This window comes from Podarcis gaigeae (genome assembly GCF_964106915.1).
Source record: "Podarcis gaigeae genome assembly, chromosome: 4".
Taxonomy (NCBI): Eukaryota; Metazoa; Chordata; class Lepidosauria; order Squamata; family Lacertidae; genus Podarcis; species Podarcis gaigeae.
The window spans coordinates 78,448,635-78,467,109 of NC_139677.1; the positions used below are offsets into that span (position 1 = coordinate 78,448,635).

Genomic DNA, 18,475 nt, shown 5'->3' on the forward strand with positions numbered 1-18,475 from the left:
AACATTTTGTGCATTTGAAAAGGAGCCGGGGTGTACTAGATATATATCGCACTCTGTGTGACTCCTCAGTGAATCATGGGTCTTCTTTGTGGTGTTCAGTTTCCTCAGCCACAAATCCTGCGTTCTCTTCCGGCATGGAACACTGGAAGCTTGCAATGCAAGTCAGCTTGGTAAATCACTGCTTTGAAACTAGAACACCTAGGAACATGTTGACTGTTCTCATTTCCCATACATGATATTTCTCTGTGTTCCTGTGAGCAGAATCGGATCCTGCTGCTTCCGGACTGGCAGAGGCTCTGCTCCTTGAATTACAACCAAAAATATGCCCAGGCTTCCCCTTAAGCTTATGTGATTCTGTTCAAGCAGAAGAGTTGTGAACAATTCCATATGCTTGCATGGCAGAGAAGCAGAGCTGGGGAAGGGTTGAGAAATTTCTGTGGCATCCTTTGCCGTGCCTAGTGCTGTCCCGTGCTGGTTGGGGCTGATGGGACTTACAGCCCAAAATGTATGGAGGGCACCAGGTTGGCGAAGGGGGCCATTGCATAGAAAGTTCACCACACATTAGCTGTCGTGAAAGCCATACAAACGCTTGAAGAGAAGGCTGAGAGGTGATCTGATAGCCATCTTCAAATATCTGAAGGGCTGTCACATGGAAGATGGAGCAAGCTTTTTTCTGCTGTTCCAGAGGATAGGACCCAAAACAATGGGTCTTGTTATTCAAATAACAACAAAGGAGATTCTAATTAAACATCAGGAAGAACTTTCTGGTGGTAGGAACTGTTCAACCATGGAACGGGCTACCTCAGAAGGTGGTAGAATCTCCCTCATTGGAGGTTGTTTGTTGGTTGGTTTGTTGGTTTGTTGGTTTGTTTAAAAAAGGTTTATGTATGCAGCATTGATATTGCTAGGATATATGTATGCCCAATTATATAGAAATTGTGGCTTTTTGCCTCCCAAACCTATTGGTTGATAATTTTCCTGTTCTGTTGGAGAGATGTGGTTTCTCTCTGGATCATTTGTGGCTATGGATGTAGATTTATGAACTTTTGTCACTATGCATATGTGCATATTTATATATAATCAAATTGTTTGTTTTTAGTTCATATCAATTCAACACACACACACTTACAACAACAAAGGAGCAAACTAAAATGCAGCAAAAGTGGAGTTGAGGGATGTGAGTAACATTCAAAGATTTTGTTCACTTTCAATTTGTGAGAATGTCAGAAAGCGATATGCTGTGATCTGCCAGAGGAATTCGGCATTTTAAGTTTGTTTATGCTGCATGTAGTTTTGTTTGGGGCCGAGTTATCTTTCATTGATGTTACCTTGTTAAACTTTTGTTTTGTGATGGTCCGATGACTAAATACAAATAAATGAATCTTGATCATTGATTTGGAAGGATTTGATTGCCGTGATGTACTGTTAATAATTCAGACTGTAACAATTGGTGCTGATGGGAAAGTGCAGGCTTGCACATCCAATCAAGGCACAAGCGTCGAGTGCACCAGGCAGAATCTGCAATGTGCTTTTGCCACTAACTTTACTTCCAACTCCTCTCCAAGGAGGCCCCTGAACCGTGGAATTAGATTTTCAATTGGCAATATCAATTCCAAACCCAGACCCTGCATTCTTGCATCCTTTAAACTCGAGATCTAAACTTATATTATGATTGGAGGACATGAGGCTGAAAAATAAATAAATTGTGATGGGGCCTAATGAATCTGTTCTACCTGATGTGTTCTACCTTGTCCAACCCAAAAAAATGAATGGGATTCAAGGAGCCTAACTTCCAGAAGGACAGTAGCAAGGGTAGTCGGCTGCAGCAAGTAAACAATAAAGATTTCTTTGGCACTCAGTAGATTAACTGTGGTATATGCCTTTGCGGGCAAAACCCCACTTCATCAGATAAATTAAGTGCTACCCGAAGTTGGCAGGTATGCATGGATAGAGAGGAAAAGATGTAAACACTCAATGAAAGCTAGTGCCATAATATGTTGGCTGCTATGTAAGGTGCCACAAGATTCATCAATGTTTTTAACAGTAGTTTGGAAACCTTTGCAAGTTCTGCAGCTAGTGGCCCACGACTACTACTAAGCAATATTTTTTTTATCCTGTATTTTATCCTGTGAGCCACCCTAAGATCTTATGCTGAAGGGCGGTAAAAGGTAAAGGGACCCCTGACCATTAGGTCCAGTCGTGACCGACTCTGGGGTTGCGGGGCTCATCTCGCATTATTGGCCGAGGGAGCCGGCGTACAGCTTCCGGGTCATGTGGCCAGCATGACTAAGCTGCTTCTGGCGAACCAGAGCAGCGCACAGAAACGCCGTTTACGTTCCCGCCGGAGCGGTACCTATTTATCTACTTGCACTTTGACATGCTTTCGAACTGCTAGGTTGGCAAGAGCAGGGACCGAGCAACGGGAGCTCACCCCGTCACGAGGATTCGAACCGCCGGCCTTCTGATCGGCCTTCTGATTAGGCTCTGTGGTTTAACCCACAGTGCCACCCGCATCCCACGAAGGGCGGTATATAAATCTAATAAATAAAACAAAAATAAAATATGTTGTTTACATTAGCCCCACCTGTCCAGGCAGCGGATAAGTTTTAGATCCACATGTGAACTCTGCAGCTGGAGCCCATCCCTCAGTCATCTTGGCTCAAGGCTGCCACTTGTCCTGTCTGAAATGAATGACAGGCAATGCATCTCTGAAGCATCTGCAAAGGGCTTGGATGGGCCATGAACGAAAGGTGGGTTCAGTACTTGCCTGGAGCTGGAGCCCAGGTCCTTCAATGAGCTTGAGGCTTTTCTGCTTAATTCTATCATGAGTCAAATAATTTGCAGGATGACTGCATAGTTTGTGGGTGCCTCTGCTGACACCTATGGCAACCTGTAGCACGGGCGTGGGGAACCTCAGGCCTGGGGGCCAGAAGCAGCCCTTCAGACCTCTCTATCTGGCCCTCATAACTCTCCCCAGGCTATACCCTTTACTGGTCCTACTTTGCACCCCAAGAGTTTTTTGGTTTTTTTCCAAAAAATGATTGATTTTCCAAATTTATAACAAACATCAAAAAGCAAGCAAACAAACAAACATAAATCCTAACTATATTAGTTCCCCTTTTGTTAACATTGTTAGGTGACTTCCTCAAATCCCCCTGGCTGAGTTTCTTTGTAAATCATTGTAACAGTTTTCCAAAACTAATTTCTCATAAAATTTACTTAATCAATTAACATCTTTCTTTCTTTTCATTTTAACTTTAGATATATAGAATAACATCACATATATAAATCCTAAGCCAATCCGGTACTTGCAAGTATTTCTTTTTAAGTTATCTTAGCATATTTAGCTAAATAGTCTTTAAATTTCATCCATTCCTGCTGGTACTCCTCCTCCTTCTGGTCGCGGACTCTTCCGGTCAGGTCGGCTAGCTCCGAAAAATCCATCATCTTCATCTGCCATTCCTCCCACTGTTGGTACTTCTTGTGATTTCCAATTTTTGGCCAGCAAAATTCTAACATCTTTCTTGGGCAATTCCAAACCTATTATTCCAAGAAGAAAGGCCTCTGGTTTCTTGCACCCCAAGAGTTCTTGCCTAGTTGGAATGTGCCTGATCAAATGCCTCTTCCTTGCCTGGGTGTGTGTAGCAGCTAACCAAATGAACAAAGGTAAAAAAAATGCCATTGTTGCTACACCTACATGTCTCTTTAGTCCTCCCCACCCCAGACATGTTGCCTTCTGAAGGCTGCTCAGGAAGGACTGTGGCCCTCAGGCCGAATACATTTCCTCGTCTCTTGCTGTAGTGCCATTCATTTCATGCGATGCCTCAGATCCAAACAGGAGCTAGTGACACAGCAGCAACCATGTTGGCACCCCATCCCCCCGCTGAAGATGGAATGGGGAAGCAAAGCCAGTGAGAGAGGCAGGGTCTCTCCTTGATGAGTTGACCAACTACATACCCTCCAACATCCTGCAGAGGAAAATCAGGATGTGTGTCTCTCTGGGCTGCACTTCCATGTGAGTCACAGGATTCATCAAAGAGCATGGCTCCCCAAAACGTGCATCTTTCAGGGCTGCACCATTGTGAGATCCAGGTAACCGGCAAGAGAGCATGGCCCCCAAACATGAGCATCTTTCAGGTCCACACACTCAACAAAAATGGGACTTCCAATCTGAAGCTGGTGTGGCTTCTGTAATTCCCGGATGTCCTGCTCAAAGCGGGACAGTTGACAGGTATGCAACTAGGCAGAGGACTTGGTGCTGCAGGCAGCTGCTGCTGCTGCTACATATCAAGGCATCCCCAGGGAACCACTACAGGCACTTGGAGGTGAGGAAGCTGTGCCGATTCCACACATGACATGCCAGCAGCATGGCTTCCTTGCTGCCTCATAACAAGGCTCTGGGCTTGTTATAAGTAATACCTCTCCAACCCCCCCCCCCCAAAAAAAAAGAAATGTGCTAGTTCTTGCTGATCACTGATTCTTCTGGGGCGCACATGTGTGATTCTTAGCATGACGTGAGTAACTAAGATTAGTCACAGATATAAATAACTTGTTTTATCAAAACCCATCTGTTTCCTATGGTATTGTCATCCAGAAAGAGCCAGTGTTGCTTTCATCAAAATAAAATATCAGTGCCCTCAGTTACCCTTTGTGCTGTCTGAGAAAGTTCACTGGGGGGGGGGGGCGACCAACTAGCCAAAAGGTTATATCTCCCCACAACGCCTGGAGGCAGAACCAAGTAACCAGTGGTTTTTATCTTTTCAATGGGGAACAGCCCTTGTTTTTGGATCCCAGTACAACCTTAGTGCAATCTGCCATGTTTTTTGCACTGACTAGGATCCAACTCAGTGTGTTTCAAACTTGGGTCTCTCGATATTGTTGGACTCCCAAGTCCCACCATCCGGTGTTCAGAAATGATGAACATTGCAGTCCAAAAACAACTGGAGACCCAGGTTTGAAACACACTGATTCTAACCTTATTAAAGCTGCCATTCTGTATCCAGATGCCCACTGGACACAAGTGGACTTACTTCTGCGAGTAGGCATGGGATTGTACTTAACACCTCCTTCTTGCAACTGTTACAAACTTTAGACTTCAAGGTCTTTTCCTTCTCATCCCAACTTTTTCTTAGCCTAACATTCAGTCCAGTGTTAAAAACTGAGATATGAAAGCTAGGAGCTAAATGGCACTTTAAACCTAGGTTATGGGCGCAACAATGGAATGTCTAGGTGTGCTTTTTTATAACAAGAATAATAAACTGAAAATGAATGAATGGCAGCTAAAATATTATGTGCATTTTTCACATGGTCTAGCCCTTACCTTGCACACACCCCTAATATTCTTAAGAGGGTCTCTTCTCCAGTCTTCAGAGAGTAGCTGGAAGTGGGGAGGCAGAAAAAGGTCCTTCTTTCCTTTTACTCTGCAGTTTTAATCTGAAATCTTAGGCGCAGTACTGCGCCCAGAGCTCAGAAACTGCTTGTGCTAATGAAATTCCCTGTTGCAAAATGTGCCTAGAACAATAGGAGTTTCGAACACTGATCCAGTCTGAATATCAGGGGAACACAAAAGCCTGCCAGCTGCATTTTACTTGATCCTAATTAAATGTATTGCCTCTTTATTTTTGGGTCTCCCCACCCCCCACCCCGAAGCAACCCACAGTTATTGGATCTACTACAAAAGTTTGCACAATCCACATATAAACCGGGGACACCGGGAGAGGGATTGTGATTCAAGATGGTATACTCTGAAGCAGAGGACACCCTCCAGGTGTTGCACCTCCCATCATCCCTGGCCATGCTAGGTGGGGCAGATGGGAATTGGGGTCCACATGCGCCTGAAGGGCCCCATGTTTCTCAATCCTCTAAAGATGACCAGTGTCTTGAACATCATGCAGTATGTGGTTTTGTGCTCCCCCGCTGCTATGGAAAATGCAGGTTTTCAGCCTCTCTCTGTCCAGCAACTTTTAACAAGAGGCTGCTTGCTCTTTTTTTGCCCCTGTGCACCAGCATGTAAGCTGTAGTAGATACAAGGCATGCGACAGCTGGCCTTAGTCAACTGCATGTTCTTAAGCAGGTGAGTTCATCTTAAGGAACTACATACGCCACGCATGGAAACTTGTATGCCATGAACTCCCATCTATCTAGTCCAACATTCTGTTCTCACAGTGGCCATTCAGATGCCTGTGGGCTTTGATATGCATTTATACTCCGGCCCATATCATCCATCCAGTTCGGCTATTATCTTTTCACTGATTGCAGGGTTAGTTTGCTTGAATGCACATAGGAAACATTCTCTGCCAGTTGGGCTGGCGGCAGCAGCACAATGTCAGGCTTTTAAGCTCCAAGCAACAACATGTACAACCATCCTCTCTGGAGCAGTGTGACTGACTGTGAAATAAAAGTAAGTCCCCTACAAACAGACCTAGGATATGAAAGCTGTGTTCGCACATATTCCCTGAGTTCATTAGTAGCACTTGGCTACATAGACAATGGTTTACACACACACACACACACACACACACACACAACATTTTAGAAGCTTCTTGCAGCAGGATTTGCTGTTGTGTTCCTTCTATTTGATGAAAATTACTGTTTAAATATTTAGTTTATTCTTTTGCATTTGCTGTTCAGGCAGCATTGCATGTAATTTTAAACAGGTTTTAGGCTCCATTTAGGTGGTTCTCATGTTTGAGAGTTGTCTGATTTTTAGACATTTGGGTTTTTGATATATGTATGAGAGGGGGAAAACATTTAAAGGAACTTGATAATTTTATTTGATTTAGTGGAAGGACTATGAGAGTGCATTATATCCTACATTTTATGATCCCATTCTTAGGGCATTCACTATTTGTATATTTATAGTGCCCCTGAGAAAGGATTTGATCCAACGTGTGACAGGGCTAGAATAAATCTCATTTGAAACATCTGGACTTGCTTCCCCCTTGCAAGTGGCGCTTTCCCAGTTTTGTGGTTGTCTTGGTGCTACATGCCTTTTTGCAGTGGTGTTTCTGAATACAGCCTGATTAGCCATTTGCATCAGGACCAGGATGGCCTTTCCACTAGGTGGCTGCCTAGGACAGGACTTTATAGGGACCTGTATCTAATGCTGGAACAACCTGGTGGATGCAGAAAGGCAAAGAACCGGGCAACAGGTAGGGAAAGTACATCAATGACAAGTCCTATGCAAACAACTTGTGCATATTTACTTTGATATAAGTTCACTAGGCCTTTCTCCCAGTTAAATGTGCATGACATTTTGGCCCCAGTATATTACATGTGCTATTCTTTTTTAAAAAAATAAACCCAAATAAAACAAAGCATGATCATGAGTCCACTGAGAGCTGTAGGAGATGAAAACGAAGGTTGGAACAGGCATGCCTTGTTAGAAATCAATAAGTCACTGTAATCAACAGGATGGGAGGCTAAGAGATCCAGGATGAAAGAGTATACCCAGTACATTATTATTATTATTATTATTATTATTATTATTATTATGACGCGGGTGGCACTGTGGTCTAAACCACTGAGCCTCTCGGGCTTGCTGATCAGAAGGTCGGCAGTTTGAATCCCCACGATGGGGTGAGCTCCCATTGCTCAGTCCCAGCTCCTGCCAAACTAGCAGTTCAAAAGCATGCCAGTGCAAGTAGATAAATAGGTACTGCTGTGGCAGGAAGGTAAACGGTGTTTCTGTGCGCTCTGGCTTCTGTCATGGTCTGTGGACAAATGCTGGCTCCCTCAGTCTGAAAGCGAGATGAGTGCCACAACCCCATAGTCACCTTTGACTGACGTTAACCACCCAGGGGTCCTTTACCTTTTTACCTTTATTATTATGATGATCATTATTATGAAATTCATTTCTATACTGCTTTATATTTTTAATGGGGGGGGTCTCAAATCAGTTTACAAACTACTTTAAAACATCAAATAAAATAATCTAGAACAAAACATTACTGAAGAAAGTCAAATATAAAGTATGCATTTAAATACAATTAACACTCATTCAAACATAATTAACAGGAAACAAAAATATTATCCTAAACATTTTTTTAAAAAAAACCCAAAACACTACAGAGGAGGTCAACTGCAGAATGTACATTTAGCAGAGCAAAGTTAACAAAACAATTATCTTAAACATTTCAAAAGAAAGTATTACTAAGTGAAGTCAGATATAAAATACATGATTTGAAAGACCACAGCACCAAAAGATCTTGGACCAACACGTCCATGCAAGCCCATTTCTGAAGTTTGGTGTAGTTGAGCTGCTGAAAAAAAGGGGAAAAAATTGCCTTCTAGTTCTTAGGTAAAGGTAAAGGTACCCCTAACCGTTAGGTCCAGTCGTGGACGACTCTGGGGTTGTGCGCTCATCTCGCTCTGTAGGTCGAGGGAGCCGGTGTTTGTCCGCAGACAGCTTCTGGGTCATTTGGCCAGCATGACTAAGCCACTTCTGGCGAAACCAGAGCAGCACACAGAAACACTGTTTACCTTCCCGCCGGAGTGATACCTATTTATCTACTGGCACTTGATGTGCTTTCGAACTGCTAGGTGGGCAGGAGCTGGGACTGAACAACAGGAGTTCACCCCATCATGGGGATTCGAACTGCCAACCTTCTGATCGGCAAACCCTAGGCTCTGTGGTTTAGACCACAGTGCCACCCGCGTCCCTTTCCAGTTCTTATATGTTCACAAAATCTTCTATTCAGGCCCTACCGCCAAACTACAGGATAGAAATCTTTCAGTGCAGTGCTCCAGTAAATTGAAACTATTGTTGTTTTCTCCTTCCCACCCCCCTAAAGCTTCATTTAGCCTCTCCACCAAAAGCCAATTTCACAAACCAGGTAATAAGTGGATGTGTTCAGAATAAACCTAAGACTAGGTGAGAAGGGCTGCCTTTTGTTTACCTTCCCAAGTGTTTCCTGTGATTGTCCTAATGGTGATGAAGCATAGCTCATGCAAGAATGCTGGAAGGAAGTTCCTGGACCATGAGGTGCAACTGTGGTGGAATCTACACACACATAAAAAAACACTGTGAAAATGCTTTTTTTAAAAAAAACGCTTTGAAAAATACATTGAATTTGTCATGGCTCAGTGTCGGCATATAGTGTCACATTTGTATATTGTACTTTACAACAGGTTTAAAACGTTTTATTTACAGCTGTGTAGTTGAGTGCTGTGTTTCTAAAAGACATGGACCTGCAATGAGGAGCAAATGAGCTTGCTGCAGGGGTTGGGGCTAAGATACAGGGTATTATTAGCCAGGAACTCACCTGCCTATATGACCATAATGTGGTATTATGTGGAGTGCCCTAGGGCAACCTCTAGCCCTCCAGATGTGGTTGGACTCTAGCTTCTATTATCCCTGACCATTAGCCATACTGGCTAGAGCTGATGGGAGCTGGCCTCCAACAGCATCTGGAGGGCCACAGATTCCCTATCCCTGGCCTAGACAATCTGTATTAGGAGGCAGCTAAATAGGGAACGGGACGTGGGTGGTGCTGTGGGTTAAACCACAGAGCCTAGGACTTGCCGATCAGAAGGTCGGCGGTTCAAATCCCCGCGACGGGGTGAGCTCCCGTTGTTCAGTCCCAGCTCCTGCCCACCTAGCAGTTCGAAATAAAATAAAGGGAAATAAAAGATCAGGCTGAATTCAAATTAAAGACCAGGCAGAATAGCTCTGTCTTACAGGCCCGACGGAAGGAGGTTAAATCCTGAAAAGGCCCTAGCCCTGGTGGAGGATAGTCTGACTTCCTTAGGCCCGGGACCTCTAAACTATGGTTATTCATGGACCTTAAGGTCCTCTGTGGGGCTTACCAGGAGAGGCGGTCCCGTAAACCCCATTGCAGGGGGTTGACCTAGGGTCTTTTCCAACTCTACAATTCTATGAGTCTATATCTATGTGTATGTGTGTATCTGTGTGTGTTGTACTGACAGTTAAAAAAAATAATTCAATGTTATCTCCATGGGGCCCTGTGGGAAAGTGGGGTTAAAATGTGCTAAATAAATGGAATTGGCACCCAGTGCCCTTATACTGCCACTGCTCCTATCGACACCCCCATGCAGGTTGTAACAGAGTGACCATTGCCTCCTTTCCTGCCTCCTCTTGCTTTGGATGCTGCAACTTTTTCTTCCCTTATAAGCAGTACATCCCTGACGTGCTGCTGAGCTCTGACACAATACAGATAACAAGAGGACCAGTTTGGTGAATCTGTGCAGAGCTGTTCTCTGATGTGGAAAGCAGTGTGAGAAACCTGCTCATTACAGATGTGTTTCTTTTTTTGGGGGGAGGATCTGCTTAAACAACTATCTCATTAAGTCTGCATAACAATGAAAGAGCAAGGAGAATCCAAGCCCATGATTAGCAGAACTCCATCTCAGTAGCTACCTCCTTGAGTCAGTGTTATCCTGTTTCTTAGGGTGATCTATGCCTGGTGACCAGCTGCTCCATCAGCCACAAGCTGCTCCCACAGTCCATAGAATGATATGGATAAACCGTAATCTCAAACAGTATGTTGAACCCGCTCTGATAAATCTGCTGTAGCTGATTTGAATCCCCTTGTTAGCCCACCTCCCCTTTGCATAACAGGGGATGAACGTCTTTGCATACATAGCTCTCCTCACTGCAGTGTGCTGGCAGGAAAATGTACTGTGGGATTTTTTTAAGAAAAGAAAAGAAATTGGTTGTGCTCCGTTGCGTTTTTCAGAATGGGTGCTAAGTGTTGATTGCTGTGTTACCATTTGGTGTCCCCGGTCTAATCAAGTATTAAAAAGGTTCAAATTTGTACAAAGCATCCCATGTTTTTGGAATCTAAGCACCAGTTCATCCTCCACAGAAGAGCTGGACCGCCACAATTTAGGAAGGACGTTGATAAGTTGGAATGTGTGCAGAGGAGGGCGACCGAGATGATCAAGGGTCCGGAAATCAATCCTTCTGAGGAATGATTGAGGGAGCTGGGTATGTTTAGAGTTGAAAGAGAGGGAGCTGAGGGGAGATACAATAGCCATCTTAAAATATCTCAAGGGCTGTCAGATGTTGTAAGATGGAGCAAACTTGTATTCTCCTCCTCTGGAGGGTAGAACCAATGGCTTCAAGTTACAAGGAAGGAGATTCTGTCTAAACATTTGGAAAAGGAGATTCTAACTAACACCAGGAAGAACTTTCTGAGAGTAAGAGCTGTTCAACAGTGGAACAGTCTACCTTGGGAGGTTGTGAACTCTCCTTCCTTGGAGGCTTTTAAGCAGAGGTTGGACGGCCATCTGTCCTGGATGCTTTAGCTGAGAGTCCTTCATTACAGGGGGTTGGACTAGATGACCCTTGGGTTCCTTCCAGCTCTGTGATTCTAGGTAGGTAGAGGGGTGTGATCAGGGAATACTGGAAGAAGCCAGCTATCAACTACTGCAGGAGCTACCAAACTGTGAACTGCAAGTTTTCTTTCAGGTGGTCTGAAAGAAAGGTGGGCCTGCATTAAAATATCTGTGTGGATTTCAATTGTATTTTTATTGCTTCTATTACCATTTGTGTTTATTTTTATTGGGTTACAATTTGAGTTCTGTAGAATTCAAATTGTGAAATAGTAAAATACAATTTAAGAAATGAAAGTGGCGATAAAAAATACAATTAAAAACCGCATGGAATGTAGCCCAGCACATTACAAGCTGCAGAAAAAAATCATTTAAGTGGTCCACCAAGACCCCCAAGTATTTTCCAGTGGTCCATTGTGGGAAAGGTTTGGGATCCACTGACTTCATTCCCTTGGATCTGATGGTCTATTGGCACTTTACCATTTTCCTATGACAATGCAACCTTCCATGCCACAATTTTCAGAGTTACCTGAATAAGAATGTGATCAGGCTGGATAGCTGTTTCATAAAAGCCGCCTGTGGCATGTGGAGGCATGAGCCACCAAGGCTCAAATAACCATAGACCAAACACCAGCTTTGGAACCTCATATTTTAGCCAGTGTATCCCTTGCAGAAAGGGACGCGGGTGGCACTGTGGGTTAAACCACAGAGCCTAGGACTTGCCGATCAGAAGGTCGGCGGTTCAAATCCCCGCGACAGGTGAGCTCCCGTTGCTCGATCCCTGCTCCTGCCAACCTAGCAGTTCGAAAGCACATCAAAGTGCAAGTAGATAAATAGGTACTGCTCTGGCGGGAAGGTAAACGGTGTTTCTGTGCGCTGCTCTGGTTCGCCAGAAGTGGCTTAGTCATGCTGGCCACATGACCCAGAAGCTGTACACCGGCTCCCTCGGCCAATAAAGCGAGATGAGAACCGCAACCCCAGAGTCAGCCACGACTAGACCTAATAATGGTCAGGGATCCCTTTAACTTTACTTTATCCTTTGCAGACTGTGTCCTGTAAGACCAGGGTTCAAATCTCCACTCAGCCGCAAAGCTCACTGGGTGACCTTGGGCCAGTCACTGCCTCTCACCCTAGCCTACCTCACAGGATTGTTGTCAGGATTAAATGATGGAGAGGATCACATTCACCACCTTGAGCTCCTTGGAGGAAAAGTGGGATATAAACGTGACAAATAAAGTAGATAATGAATATATATCCTGTGTATGGATTTTCCAGGACCTGTACACCCACCCACCCCTCAGTTGTGTATTTATGGGCTGACCTACCTCTTTGGGGAGGGGGCACAGAAAATGTGACACAATTCTGTGACGTTACCACTTCAAGATACAGGTGGGTAGGTGGAGAATCACACAACTGTTGTGCTCCTCTCAGGCACTCTCCAGCCGGTACATACAACATCTGCACAGTTGTATCTCACACAGCCCTCGCCTTTGCAACTGACACTAACAGCAGAGGAGTAGAAACAACTGCTTTCCCCCTAGTAATAAAAACACCGCTGTGTAGCTGCTGGGGAAAACACAGTATCCTGATAGCAAGCATTATTCGGCCAAAGAGATATCTGGAATGCACACAACTCTCGCTCGGTAATGACGGCATCTTTCGTTGCACAAGGAAAATACTTTAAATAGAAAAAAATTAACCCTGGGTGTTTTGAAGCAGGCAGGGGGTGAAAAGATACAGATCTATAGCAAATTCTGTTCTTGACCCCATATCACAACATCTGCTTGTTCTGAGATAGTAGGAAACTGCCTTATGCTGAGACCGTTAGTCCATCTATGTCAGATGGCAATGGTGGTTGCTCGCGAGTAACCAGTCAGGATTCCGACCTGTCTTTTACAGGTTTTATTATGGTGCAAAACTATTTACAGTGCAGAACCACAAGTTCATGTCTGCCTCAATCGCTAGCAAAATCCGGGAGTGGTCGTTTCTGTGTCCTCCCCCAACATAAGAGCTTAGTCACCCCCAGCCTTTTCATTCCTTCTTTGCATTTTACACCTCTGCGCAAGGTGGGCGACGGAAGAGGCGTGCTTCCCTCCTGGCCGGCTTGACCAGGTGTGGTGCTGAGGCTCCCAGCAGCATCCTCTAGCCCTTTCCCCTCCTTAACCCTGGAGTTGTGGCTTTCCCCACCCTCAGACTGATGAGGTGCGGCGCTGGGGCTCCCAGCAGCATTCTCTGGTCCCTTCCTCTCTTCCCCACTGGAGGAGTGGCTTTCCCCACCGCAGGAAGAGGAACTGCTTGGCAAGATTTTCGAAGGTTCTCTGTGTCCCAACCGCCCCTCTCCCTCCCTTCCCTGTTCCGATGGCAGTCCCCTGACAATCTAGTTCAGTATTGTCTACACTGACTGGCAGCTGTTCTCTGGAATATCAGACAGGGATGGAGATGCCAGGGATTGAAACTGGGACCTTCTACATGCTGGGCACATGATCTGCCCCTGAGCTATGGCCCTTCCCTTCCAAGTGGGATGTGGAGGGAGGAGGGTGGCAGTGGGCAACAGGAAGTTGCTCCTGATTTCAGGGAGCAGAAAGAAGAGCTGCCAAGCACCACAGACACCCGAGCCGGCATGAATTATGCATCCCTTGTCTGAAGAGAGGTCAGCCTCATCAATAATGGAGGAAAGGCTCCCCGCTCTGCCTTCTGCCTGCATCTTCCAGCACCAACAACTCATGAAATCTGCATGGACTTTCTCAGGGTGTTTATGGGCTGCCGGGGGAAAGAAGCCGCAGAGCAGGAAACAACCGGCACATCGAGCTGCGGCAAATTTCTGCGCATGTTTACAAGGCACCGAATGAGTGCGGGATTCATTTGCGCAGATCTGATTAGATCCTTTCTGGCACAGGCCCACAAATGCACGCTTGCCTGTGAAATGCAGCTGACTGCAGCTCGTGCATCCGGGCTTGGGACTTGTAATACTGACTTTGTTTCACCAACTGGTGACAAATTTTAAGGCAGACACATCTGTACTCACCAGCACAGTGTCCTGTTTAGTTTAAAAGAAAAAGAAAGAAAAAAAGAGTCACTTCTCCAAGTTTTCCAGTGTTGTTGTTAAGGCCAGATGGGCAGGTTATTTGCCTGCCCTGTTATGTTTTTTTAAAAGCAAAAATACTCAAGTGGTGCATATCTGAATGTCAGGGCTGGGCCATACATGGCTGGACTTGAAACCAGGCCCAGGAAGAGCCTTGCTGTCTGGCACTAGAACTTGACTTGAGCAGGGTCTGTGCTAAACTAGGGCTGAATCTGATGTGCAGTGGGCAAAGGCCACTGATATGTTGATCAGGCCTGGACAGAAGCCCAATATCCTGTTCTTGTTCTTGTCCTTCTTCTTGTTCTTGTTGTTCTGGGCAATACAGGCCTGGCCTATACAGAGGCTGCCAATCACAGGGACTGGTTTTCCATGGCTCTGAGGCCTGAGTATCGACAGACCTAGGCAGCTCACTAAGGATATGTCCAAACCTGGTTTGAGTCTCTGGATGCTAGAGGGTACCTCCAGACTCTCATAGCTTTGTGAGGTGGATAGTGGGAAGTTTAGGTTTCCACAATGAAAGTGGATTAAAGCATTCTGTTGCCCAAGCGCTACCAGTCCAATTCTTTTTTAAAAGTGTCTTTTGCGATTAGGAAAGTGGCAGGGAAAATGCACTTAGGTTGGTGTGTCACCTCCAGACTGTGGAATAACTAGACTCATATAACCAACATGCTTAAATCTTATGCATGAAGGGGTTAAGACCATAAAGTAAGCTGTCCTGCCAGACTTAGCTCACCTTGGGAGGGACTGTGCCATCAAGTCTTTGTTCCTTCGGTCTACCAGAGAAGCTCAAGGCGTGAGGAGATCTGAGATGGTTGCTGCAGCTCAGACCACATGGCTTTCACAAGCCATGCTTGTGTTCCTATACCAATAATTCAGGTTCTTTCACCACAGTAACTAAGACGAGTTTTACTGCCTGTGCAGCTTTTCTGACTTCTATATGGAAAAGCACATGAATCTGAGTTATTAAGTAATCCATTTTTAACTTACCAAATGTGTGGTCTTTTTCTATGCTGGGGGAAGAGGGAAACTTTGGAAGGAACTCACAAGGGCATATTGTAAAGGTCTAACAGCCTGTATTTCCATGCTTTACTTTGCTGCATATTTTGTGATTTTAAATCTCTGCTGGTGTTCTCTCTCCAAAGAGTCCTTGCCCCAAGCATGGATCTTGGCATCCAGGAACTTTCCTTTTCATATAACAATTTTTTCTTTGCCAACCAACACAGACCTCATATGGGGGTCCCTCCTATGTTTGAGATCCTGCCCAATGCCATTTCCACCACTGGAATGAGCACATAGCAGAAAGTCCACCTCCAACCTCACCTACTGTCTCAACCAGCCTAATACACTTGAGTGCAGATCTTCCAGTCATCATTAAGGGTCATAGATTTAAACTCTCCCTTTGAAAGACACAGTTTGCACCATTTTTAAGGAAAGAAAACATGTTTTATCTTTCTGCAATTAAATACTCTGTGGCACAAATAAATAATTGGTTTTCATGAGCATGGCAAAACTTTTATTAAACTTCCTTCCTCTTTTTCTTCTCCTAGGTTTGGTTTGGTTTTCGTTAGAGGGATGTAGGAAGATTAGAAAAGCTGGCCTCCAATGTATTCCTGGACTGCAGTTTCTGCCTATCAGTTTGCATTAAAGGTAACGTAAGGCGCACCAGATATTTGTGTGAATCTCACCAACCAAAAAACTTCAAATTCCCTTCCAGGCTCCACACAGATCTGCACACCAACCACATGCCTGGTGCATAGAGAAAAGGGCCTTAATCCCACTCTTGAAATTAATGTTCCTATTTATTTCTTGGCATCATCACACAGCTGGTTACAAATATGTGATAAAGCATTTACAGGCTGACCCAGATTCACTGCCCTCTGAGAGCAAAGCGAGATGTTTGTTTGATATAAAACATACAGCTGTGTGTTAAGTTTGAACTTTAATCAGAGGGGTGTGTACTTAAGCATGTCCTTGTGTGTGATCCTTTCAGGAAAGGTTTAATGCAGAGAAGGGAGGGTTGTTTCTTGCTTTCATAGTGTGATCAGGGCCAAAATCACTTTCTACGTACAGATAGAAAGGTGTTTTTTCCCCTCCCTAAGATCGCATAGCTCCCCCCAAAGAATCCTGGGAACTGTAGTTTGTTAAGGGTGCTGGGAATTGTAGCTCTTTAGGGTGTAGTTCTCAGGATTATTTGGGGGAAAGCCACATGCTTTAAAAGTATGAGGTGAATTTGACCTAAGCGTTGTAGTTACACTGGTGAGAGGTGATTTTGGCTCCATTCACCCTGGGGAAGAAAGAGAGAGGCTCATATATATGTCCATATATGAATGATCCAGTTTGGGAACTTTGCCTACCACAGCAAAGACTGGGCCACCCAAATGTGTTTTTTGCATTAGGATGTCTTCCATTGCTATTAAGGGGATGTTTCTTTCCAGTATAAATACTATGCGCAAGGGCCTAATCCAGATAAACAGCAGTTGGAGGTTTAAAGCCCCTTTCCTTCTCATCGCCACCATCAGAGCGTCCATCCCAGTCATCTCCCCCTGTATGGGCCAATTTCATATACGCAGCTAGAATGAAAATAACGAGCAGTTGGACAGCAACCCAGCTGCCAAGGCCAACGATTACAGAAACTGGCTTTCTTTTCGTTTGCTTGTTTTGTTTTTTTTAAAAAAATATAAATCTTTATTAGTTTAAAATACAATCATACAGTAAAGGTAAGTATAACAAAATTAAGCACAAAAAAGCACAAAAAAGAAGGGAAAAAAGCCCAAAAAAGAAGGGGAAAAAATTCGTCACCTCAAAAAGAACCACATATTTACCGTATTTTTCACCCCATAGGACGCACTTTTTCCCCTCCAAAAATGAAGGGGAAATGTGTGTGCGTCCTATGGGGCGAATGCAGGCTTTCGCTGAAGCCTGGAGCACCGACCCCTCTCGCTCTCCAGGCTTCGCGCAGATCTCTGCAAGTGCGGGCTCCCACGGCTTGCGGAGAGTTGCCTGTTCTGGGGGCTGGGGTCGGGGGAAGCTCAGGCTTCCCCCGCCCCAGCTCCGTGCCTGGGGGGGAAACAATTTTTTCCCCCTTTATTCCCCCCCCCCAAAAAAACTAGGTGCGCCTTATGGGACGGTGCATCCTATAGGGCGAAAAATACGGTATATAACATCATGTCTTATCCAATAAAGTTTTTATAGAAACTGGCTTTGAGGGACAAACGTAACAAATATATGTGGCCAATTGTGTCACGTAGCCAGATTTCTTTAATCCCTTGTCTGGCATGTATACAGGCTGTCACACCCTTTACCTTTGCAGCTGGTTAAAATTAATTGCTCCATAATTTGAGTATCATACTTAACTGTTCAAAACGAACCTGCCGAGTGTAGCATGTGAAATGGAAGGTTGTGCTCTGTGCTTTTTCTTGGGGCTCCACGTAGATGGATATGCAGATCTGCTTCCTACGGAGAGATTTTGCTTGTAAAGATATGGGCAGATATGTGTAGAATGACAGATCTAAAGCATGCTTGTTCACACTGTCAACAATCTTTGAATGGCTGCTAATTCCAAGAGTCTCCTCCTTCTCCTTCTCCTCCTCCTCCTCCTCCTCCTCCTCTTCTTCACATACAAAATTATATTCATTTTACCTCTTTGACTTGAAACCAATACTTGCTTTCCTTGAATACAGGGATGGGAACCTGTGGTCTGCCAAATGATGCTGGACTATAGTCATCTCCCATCAGCCCCAGACAGCTTGACCACTGGGCTGGGATGATGGGAGATGTTGGCCAACACATCTGGAGGGCTACAGGTTCCCCATGCTTATTTAGCCAACCCTTCTGACTCATAACCCCCACCCACAATTATTAGCTGGTTGCGTAGACGACAGGAACACTTAAGTTAAAGGGGAAGCATCTGTTTCAAAGGCTGCGTCTCAAACTTTTAATTATGAAGCTCTCCTTTAGATATCTCTATATAAAAGGAAAACGGATGATGGATGACTGAAATTAAAGCGAGACGTGTATAATTGGAAATCGGCTCAAGGATCTTAGGCAGCATATTGAAGGCATCCATCATTCGGCCGGTGAATGTTGTTATAGGTGGTT

At 44.7% G+C, this 18,475-nt stretch overlaps 1 protein-coding gene across 2 annotated transcripts in view; it reads left to right on the top strand.

Moving 5' to 3' along the window:
• LOC310843599 (galactosylgalactosylxylosylprotein 3-beta-glucuronosyltransferase 1-like) overlaps window positions 1-18,475 on the top strand; it is a 59,487-nt gene that overhangs the window by 14,104 nt on the left and 26,908 nt on the right. The window contains exon 2 of one of the 2 annotated variants that reach the window (XM_083737191.1): window positions 15,925-16,024. The exons of the other annotated variant lie outside the window; for it this stretch is intronic. The gene's annotated coding sequence lies outside the window, so the exon portion shown is untranslated. The remainder of the gene's footprint in view (window positions 1-15,924; window positions 16,025-18,475) is intronic. 2 annotated transcript variants of the gene reach the window in all.